Raw genomic sequence first — 9,565 nt, 5'->3', positions numbered from 1 at the left:
CAGTTGTTCTGTATGTTCCTTCAGTTCTTGGTCTTTATCTGTTAGCAGTTCTTTGTGTTTCTTCAGTTCTTGGTCTTTCTCTGTCAGTTGTTCTTTCTGTTCCTTCAGTTATTGGCCTTTCTCTGTCAGTAGTGTTTTCCTTTCATCCAGTTGTTTATCTTTCTCTGTGAGTAGTTCATTTATTTCCTTCAGCTTTTGGTCTTTTTCAGTCAGTAATGAATTACATTTATCCAGTTGTTTATCTTTCTCGGTCAGTAGTTTATTACTTTGATTGAGTTCTTGGTCTTTCTCTTTCAGCAGTTTATTACTCTCATCCAGTTGTTCTTGGTATTTCTCTGTCAGTAGTTTATTGCTTTCATCCAGTAGCTGATCTTTCTCTTCTAGTTTACGGTCTCTGTCTATCAGTCTCTGGTTGATGTTGTTCAGTTCTCTCTCTCTTTCGTTGAGTTGAACTGTGAACTTCTCTTTGATGGTGTTCTGCCGTTCTCTCTCTTGCTCTCTAACGTTTCTTGTCAAATACAGGAGCAGCTGTGTCTGATCTTGGGTCATTTTCAGGAACAGTTGTCTATGATCCTTGGTCATATTCAGGAACAGTTGTCTCTGATCCTGGGTCATATTCTGGGTCATATTCAGTAACTGCTGTCTCTGATCTGGAGTCATATTCATGAACGGTTGTCTCTCATCCTGGTTCATATCAAATAACAGTTGTCTCATATCCTGGGTCATATTCAGGAACAGTTGTCTCTGATCCTGGGTCATACTCAGGAACGTTTGTGTCTGATCCTGGTTCAGAAACAATTCTTTCTCCTGTTTGGTCATATAACCAAACCGTTCTCTCTGCTCCAGCGACATGGTCAGGTACAGTTCTTTTTGATCCTGATTCATAGCCAGAAACAGTCGTCTCTGACAATGTGTCATATTCCGTTGTGTGTCTTTTATAGAAAATAAAACGCACACACACACACACACACACACACACACACACACACACACACACACACACACACACACACACACACACACACACACACACACACACACACACACACACACACACAGGTTTTAGAATTTAGATAAACCACAGCCATATTAAGATCCTCGGTGAATCATAACTTCTCTCTAACTATCTCTTTTGTTTGTGTTCACTGTAATATTGATGTCTTGGAAGGATGTAGAACTTAGTTTTCACTGTTTACAGTGCTTCTTCCACATCCTAAGTTCTTCTTTCTGCATCAGTTGTCTTTCTCTTTCTTTTTTCCTTCTCTTTGAGCAGTTTCACTTTCTCTACAAGCTATGTATCATTATTATCCAGAACAACAGTTTTGCTCATCTAACTTTATACATTAAACTCTCTTTCTACTTTGATCATCTCCCCTACAGGTTTGTCTTTAAGCACATGCATAATCAATAAGGACAACAGTGACTTATTCATTGGTAAATGCACATTACGGGCAGCCATAGCTGAATGGCTAGAGAGGCCACCTGGGGAAACAAAAGGTCCTAGGTTAGACTTCCGGCCCTGGCTATGTGTCGGGGTGTCCTGAGCGCTCATCGGAACCATCAGAGCAGAATGAATTTCCCCTGTGATATGAAACAGGTTTACCCAACCCAATACACTGTCGGACAAGGTCTGTCACCAGGCTGGCCTGTCAAACTTTCCTTTGACTGACTGTTTTTCCTGTGATGGATTACCTTCTTATGTGGACCTGCCGTTGTGCTGCTACATTTTGCACCTTGTGTCTGACCTCATGGACATACTGTAACTGTGGCTTATGCTTTGTGCATTATGCAATTATGTAAATGTAGATTTTCTTTATTTTTCTCCTGTCTCTCCCTATCCTTGCTGTAAACTTTTGATGTGACAAATACACTGATTATAATTCATTATAATAAAGTTTAATACATCAATATAATTTTGTCTATTTGTTATCCTCTCTCATACTTACCAAGCAAATTAGTCGATTTCATTCTTCCATTCTTCATCTCTTCTGTTTCATTGCTGAGGTAAACTTTAGCTCCATCTTCAACCACAAAAAGATAGTTAAGCCCCCACATACATACACCCCATGTGTAGCGGCCAGTTGCATTTTTTGCACTAAAATAGTTGTAAACAAGTAACAAAGAAACAATTGCACAACTACTCCTTAGGGATTGCTCTTTAGATAAAATCCATTAGCCACAATTAGCCACATTTCCAAGATGGCCGTCCGTTAATACTATTTTGGGAGCAACGTGGTGTATAATGGTCCAAAATTAAGGAATTTGCTATCAAAGCATGTATTTTTGACCACAGAGAAGCCAGATAATACCTCTGGAGAAGCTAGCCCATACCAGGGGATTTGCACACCCAAGCTATGTGCAAACTTGAGACTTGGGACTGCAACTGGCACTAAAGTTCCCATAGCCTGTAGCAAAATGCTAATAAACAGCTTAACATTGGTAAAAGATACAAATCAGCTTCAATAAATGTTGATAAAATGTACATTTATCCAGAAGTGACAAAAAAAAAGAAAATAACAAAGAAACACACCATACCGAAAGAGGGAGTAACAAGTAAATCCTTTGTCACCTGCTGGTTGTTTTTACATCATACCTGCACAGATGGTCTATATATATGTAGAGTCCCTACATCCCAAAGCAACTATATGCCATTATGTGGTTCTATTTTGAATCGGCAGCCTTTTAATATATTATAGGCCTTACATTAAAATGATGGAATTTTAATTGTAATATATTCCATTGTAATTCTGGTCCTACTCTTCTGTCAGTGGTAGAACAAAACCTGACATTGTTTTTTCATAACTTTGACTTGTCCTCTTCATGAAATGAATGATCAGACTTTTTACTTTCACTGCAAAAGTCATGAAATTCTTCAATAGAGTGATTCACTCAAACACAACATGCACACCACCAACACAACCACACTACACAAACATAACTACACAATATCATCACTACATCTGAACATCAGCACTAGTAGGCTACACAACCACAACTACACATTTCTCTAGCCTTTGTGTAGTATAGTGGTTCTACGACCAATGGTGCCATGGTATTGGTCAGACAGCTCTTTATAACGAAGTACCATCAGTTATCAGTTATAGCACATTATTGCTAACGCTATCCCAAATCCTAAACTCACACTAATGCCAAGTTCTCAGTATACAATTTTAGCCCAGATTATCCACTTTGTGACCTTATTTGGAGCTTGCTGAGCAAAGTCCCCAAATCCTTGTTCAGATCATTTGCTTGATGTGTGTGAACTGTTCATAACCTAACGTTATTTGACTATTGTTTTTTTTAATAATATTGGACCAATGGGCAGGCACACAAGCAAGTTATTATAAATTGTGAAAACAATAAACCAATGCAATGATATTAAAAATAAAATGCACTTGTACTTTTAAAAGCATGTGCTTTTGAATACTAAAGTAATGCAAAAACATACTGTAATATTAGACCATACTTTGACTCAAGCACTGGCTTTGAATACTGTATGTTGTAAGCCACTGAGCAGTCTCCACCTCAAAACATTGTATATGTCAATGTTAAAGGAGTAGTTCACCCAAAAAAAAAAAAGTATTTTCTATCAATTACACACCTCATGAAGCATTGAATTCATGGAGATTCTTTTGTTTTTGTCGCATTCCTAAGCCAATAATTTGATGATAATAATAAAGATGCTTATGTATCCGGTAGGAGACACAAAGGAGACTCTTTGAGTCTCCTACCGAAGAGACCGCCAGTCATTGAAGTATTAGCCTCGGAAACCCATGCCTTTTTTTTTGTTTCAAAAGAAAAAAAGCCTGGGAGAACCTTGCAGGAACGCTGGTCTTAGGACCTTGTTATCTCCTAACCAATCAGAGTGCTCCAAACCCAGGCGCTGGAATCCAGCGCCTGGGTTTGGCTCCGCCCTTCAAGACCATCGATTGGGCTCGTTCTTTCAGTCTATTGAAGTATTGGCTTAGGAATGCGACAAAAACAAACAAATCTCCATGAATTAAATGCTTCATGGGGTGTGTAATTGATAGGAAATAAGTCATTTTGGGGTAAACTACTCCTTTAATGATGAAGCTCTTTGACAGTAGATCACTTACCATGAAATAATCCCACAGCAGTCTCCAACTCCTGTTCTCCATGTGTGACCTGACAGATGTAAACTCCGCTATCTGTCTCTTTGTAGTCTCTCACTGTCAAAGACACATTGCCTTTCTTCAGCTCATGGGTGTTCAGGTCATAACCCATCACCTTTATTGCCTGACGATTCTTATACAGGTAAATGCACTCTGTCTCCTTAAACCATCTGATTGTCATGGAATCCATGCTGGTCTCAGAAGAGAGGTGACAGGGGATTGTGACATGTTGGCCTGTCCTATCCCAAACAAGGTCTTCAGTGACGAGTTTATCATCTAGGTCATCTGCTGGAATAAAGGAAAGATTTAGTGACGTGTGAAATAGTTACTGTTCATTTAAACATATTCAGTGATGTGAAAATGACTTATAGACTAACACATAGGCTATACGTGCATGCATGCACATCATGCACGCAAGGAAACACAAACACACGCGCCGCGCACACACACGCTCGCACGAGTGTGTTTAGATTTAACACACGTAGTGTACGCAACCGAAGGGAATCTTTCTGGATACATGCAGTACATTTGATGCATTAAATGGAAATGGAATTGCTCCAGAAGGTTGGGCGTGGCACCGGAGGTCGCCGAGTGGTGGTGCCCTCAGTATACAGTGCATGTAGGCCTATATAGAATATATCACTGGAGCAGCTAGAGGGGATGTACCAGGGCCCAGGGGTGGGGGACCCTCTGGGTTAAACGGGCACTACAACTCATCTCACTACATCTCTCTCTGTCTCTCTCTCTCTCTCCCTCTCTCTCTCTCTCTCACATTAAGGCTTTAGAAATATGCAGAGTGTGTCTTAAATTCTTAAGACTACAACAAAGCTGCCTTCGGGGGTTTGGCCACTTTCTGTAGCCCCAGACAGAAACAGAAACAGTCGGGGGTGAAACATTGTGGCCAACTCAATGTTAAATGGGCATTTGTTTCCAAAGTGTAAAAACAAGTATAGTAAGTAATGGTGGGGGAAGCATGTAAAGTATCCATGATTTTAACATGCATGGTACATCATTATCAGGCGTCCATCCTTCAAGTTGTTGTTTAGCCCCAAAATGTGTGGATTTACAGGTTTTGTGGCAATTTGTAAGTTGGCCAGTGTTGCCAGAGGCCGACTGTCTTTCAGCAAGGCTGGACTGGGACAAACATTTGACACTGACATTTAATTGCCTATCAAATCAAGTTCAGCAGATCTGCACATATACTGGAACCCTTCATAAACCTTTTTTCATGCCACCGCGGAACAAAATCTTCATGTGCGCGTCAAGTCAGACAGTGTGTGTGTGTGTGTGTGTGTGTGTGTGTGTGTGTGTGTGTGTGTGTGTGTGTGTGTGTGTGTGTGTGTGTGTGTGTGTGTCAGACACTGACACACACACACACACACACACACACACACACACATAAGCGGGTGTTGTGTTTACGTGTTCACACATGCGCTGTGTAACTCGAAACGTGTGACGCATATTGCGCCAGTGCACTTAGGCCGCCTACTGGACAAAATGTGGGAGAAAAAGGCAAACATTTATTGATTATTAGAGGTGGAGACACATGTAAAGGTGGAGAAGAAAAGGGTTGCCTTGCAAGAGCCATGGGCGTTTTTTGTGGCAAGTTTGAAGACAATTGGACAACTGCTCTGCTCTGAGTTTGTATTCCGCGCTGACTTGTTATGCATTCATATCCATAAACACTTTTTAAAATATTATTTTGGTTTAGGGTTAGGGTTTCATCTTTCAATATAGCTAATTTTTCTTCTCTTCTGTAACCCTTGTTTAGTATATCCAATAGTCTCAAATGGAGGCCTCATATCCCCTGCCCTGGGCTGGGAGTTGTAATAAGGTAGCTAAGGTTAAGGGAAGCAGGTTTGAAAGGCTGATCTGAAAGCCACTTCTTTCGACAGACTGCATAATGAGTGCTACTGTATGTACTGATATGATATGATATTTCTTTGTTAACATATGTTTTAAATAGCTCTATATCACCATAGTAATCATTGCGATAGAGTGTTAGGTCAGGACAGGGAACTCCCTGTCTCTCCAGCTCTTTAGTAAAAACAAAAATGCATTTTCAGACCGGGGTACCATTTTCATCCAATTAGGAGAGGGAACTCATACACATACAGGATAAACAAGTTAATTGGAAGTGTTAAAAAAAAAAGCATACAAAACGTTGATATACAGTATGATCTTTATGAGGTTCTCTCTTGGATTAAATTTGTAACCCACCTGATTTTTCCCCCCTGTTTACTAAAGAGTTGAAGAGACAGGGAAACGCCTGTTACAGAATAAACACTCTGACTCTAAGCTATAGCAATGGTATCAGAATATGAATCCTCTTGACTTTGTGAAACAAACTCAGAATCAGAATCACCTTTATTGTCCTTTTATTGTTCACAGGTGTAAAACAGTGGGTGATATGTGTTTTTGTGCAAACTCCATCGTTTTGATTATGTCCAGAAAAGAGAGGGGGGGCACTTCCTGTACTTCCACTGCTTTTAGCTGATCTACAAACTCACAACGCATCGCAGTAACGCGTTGTCAGCTAGTCGGCTATTTTTGGCTAATGTTGCTGAAAATGGATGCTGGGGTTCAAATTGTTAACCTAAACAATCACTTCCAGCACCTCTAAGAGTTTTGGTAACATAGCAAGTGGATGATGGTAGGGGGCGGCCATAGCGGAGTGGCTCGTGAGTACGCCTGGGCAGCCAGAGGCCCTGGTCGTCGCAGGTTAGATTCCAGGACAGGCTAGAAATGTGTCGATGTGTGTTCCTGTCTTAACTCCCCAAGTGCCTAGTTGTTATAGGATGGGTAGACGCAGAGTATGGTGGATAAAATTCATATACAGTAACAGTCATTGTGGTATTTATTAATTGAATGTATTAGTAGATGCAACAATCATCACCTGTTCTTCCTTGTCAAACTTCTCTCCTTGACAAACCTATTTCAAACATATGCCGACTATGTGTGAGTCAACTATAGAATAAAGCCCATGTAAGGAGTGACCATCTGTTGTTACCTCATGTGTACTTCTCCTGACAGTATAAATGTGTGTAAGACATTGGTGTTGGGGGGTGAAGGGGGAAGACACTAGTCTCTCTCTGCTATGATGAGGTCTACAATAAAGTATGGAATTTGATCCCTGACATTGCAGTCCTGCATTTCCTGATCTCTTTAACTTACTTAAAGTAACATCTAAAAAAGCTGCCATTATACAAGAGGACAAATTTCACGTATATGTATGTGTATACATGTATATATATACAGTGAGAAAATACACCCCAATAGTAGAAGTTATTACTGAATTATTATAATAGGAAAGAGTATAGCACAGCTGTGCCTCGCTTATAAGCTTACAATTTTGAAGAAGGAGTCAAAACACGAAAAACTTGTATTGCTGGGTTTGAGACAAGATGCTACTGCAACACACACACACCCACCCACCCACCCACACACACACACACACACACACACACACACACACACACACACAGTGGCGGATTTATAGGAGTTGAGGCCCATGGGCTAGAGTAGCGTGCATGTTTCCCCGCCCCCGCGCGATTTTTTTTTTTGCGGTTTTGGGCGGATTGGGTCAGTTTTTTTCCCGTTTTTGGTTTCTTTATTTCGGTTTTAGGGTTACAAAAAAAAAAAAATATCATAAAAAATAAAAAAAAAATAAAAAAATTAATATATATATATATTTTTTTTTTACCAAAAAAATCGGAGGCCCCCCCAGTTGGAGGCCCGGGGGCTGTAGCCCCCCCTAGCCCAACGGTAAGTCCGGCCCTGCACACACACACACACACACACACACACACACACACACACACACACACACACACACACACACACACACACACACACACACTGTCCAGAATAATGCTGGAAAGTTACTCTGCCATTACAACATCACAAGGGAGGTCCCCAAGTTAGACAAGAAAGGGGAACTTGATCGTAATGATTCACAGAGTTGAAGATCTAACACTGGACATGATGAAGATTATTATTTTTGTATGATTATTATTATTAATTGTATGAATAATGTTGTTTAATCAACAGTTTTGATCAGAGGCGATCCTAGGATGTTGGGGGCCCTAGGCAAAGATATTGAGGGGGAGGCCTTTGACATTGGGCCCAAAGACATTGATCAAAACACTAAAACTATACAAAAAAAGTGAATGGTCAATGATATTATTAATAATACAAACAAAACTGTGAAACTGAAGGAGAAAAAAAGCATTGTAAAGATGTTTAAAAATGTCGGAGTATACATACTCTGCACTGTATTTTAGCAAGGTCCCTCCAACGGCATTGTGCAAGAGGAGAATAAATGGGACCAGGAGAGAAGCAGTCACGGTCACAGCATGCTACCATTACCGGATGTTGTATTTTATTTCTTCCTAACTCTTTGTGTTCTGATGACCATTTGGAAACCGTTTATATGTGTGAGGTTTTCATACCTGTTTTCACATTGAGTTTTTTCACTAGATCACTCCTGCGGATCATCGGTAGAATGTTCCCAGTGATCTCCAGGGCTCCATCAGAGTAGGTCTGCACCATCTGATCGACTGTGGTCAGCCGGTCAGCATTGTCCAGACGGCTCTTTGGGATGGATGGGTAGGCATGAGAAATCAGCAACCACTGGAACTTCTTGAAATCCTCCTCTGTCAGCTCTTCAATAATTCTCAACAGCAGTTTAGCAGTTGCCATTCCTGGAACAATGACAAGACATTAGTGGCACCTCACAGTGGCAATTGATAATTTATTTAGCTTAATATTAAAGCTATGCAATTAACTTTTTTTTTAATTAAATCGTTGTTTTTATAATTGAAATGTTTTTTAAAAGTTCAAAGTCAGGCAGACAATTGTATTGGTTTTATTGTATACATTTACAAATGTTTCAGTTTGTACATAAATATGCATGTGACAAAGGCTGGAAAACATCTCAATCTTTTTTCTTTTTTTTTTCATAGATGCTGTAGTTAAATAGAAGTGTTATAAATGCATTCCATGTGTGTGACTTTGTTATGGTCCAAATAAGTTGACAGGAGATGCAGTCAGTCCCAAGGTATTTTCATATTTCCAAATTGTATGGCCCCCTTTGAAAAAAACAGCGTTTGGACATCCCTGGCCCAGAGGGGAAACTCAGTCCAGCAACACACACCGCCGCATTAAATCAAGCAGCCTGTGCCTAGAGGAAATCCTCTGACAAACACGTAGACTTGTCACGCTTGCACGTCTGCGTGTGTGAGTGACGGAAATTGTGCCATCTCATAATGAGCACAGTGAGGACCAAGATAAGGTTGAAAATGGGTGAAGTGGTCCTTTAACCGCTCAGTAAACATGATTGTGTTCAGTCTATGGTTTATATAAGGAAGTAAACAGTGTTGTGACCTACCATGAACTGTGGCTTCTGCCATGTCTCCTGTATAAAGAAACAT

The sequence above is a fragment of the Gymnoscopelus microlampas genome, assembly GCF_963454915.1.
Source record: "Gymnoscopelus microlampas genome assembly, chromosome: 11".
Lineage (NCBI taxonomy): Eukaryota > Metazoa > Chordata > Actinopteri > Myctophiformes > Myctophidae > Gymnoscopelus > Gymnoscopelus microlampas.
Note: the sequence above shows the minus strand (reverse complement) of the source record.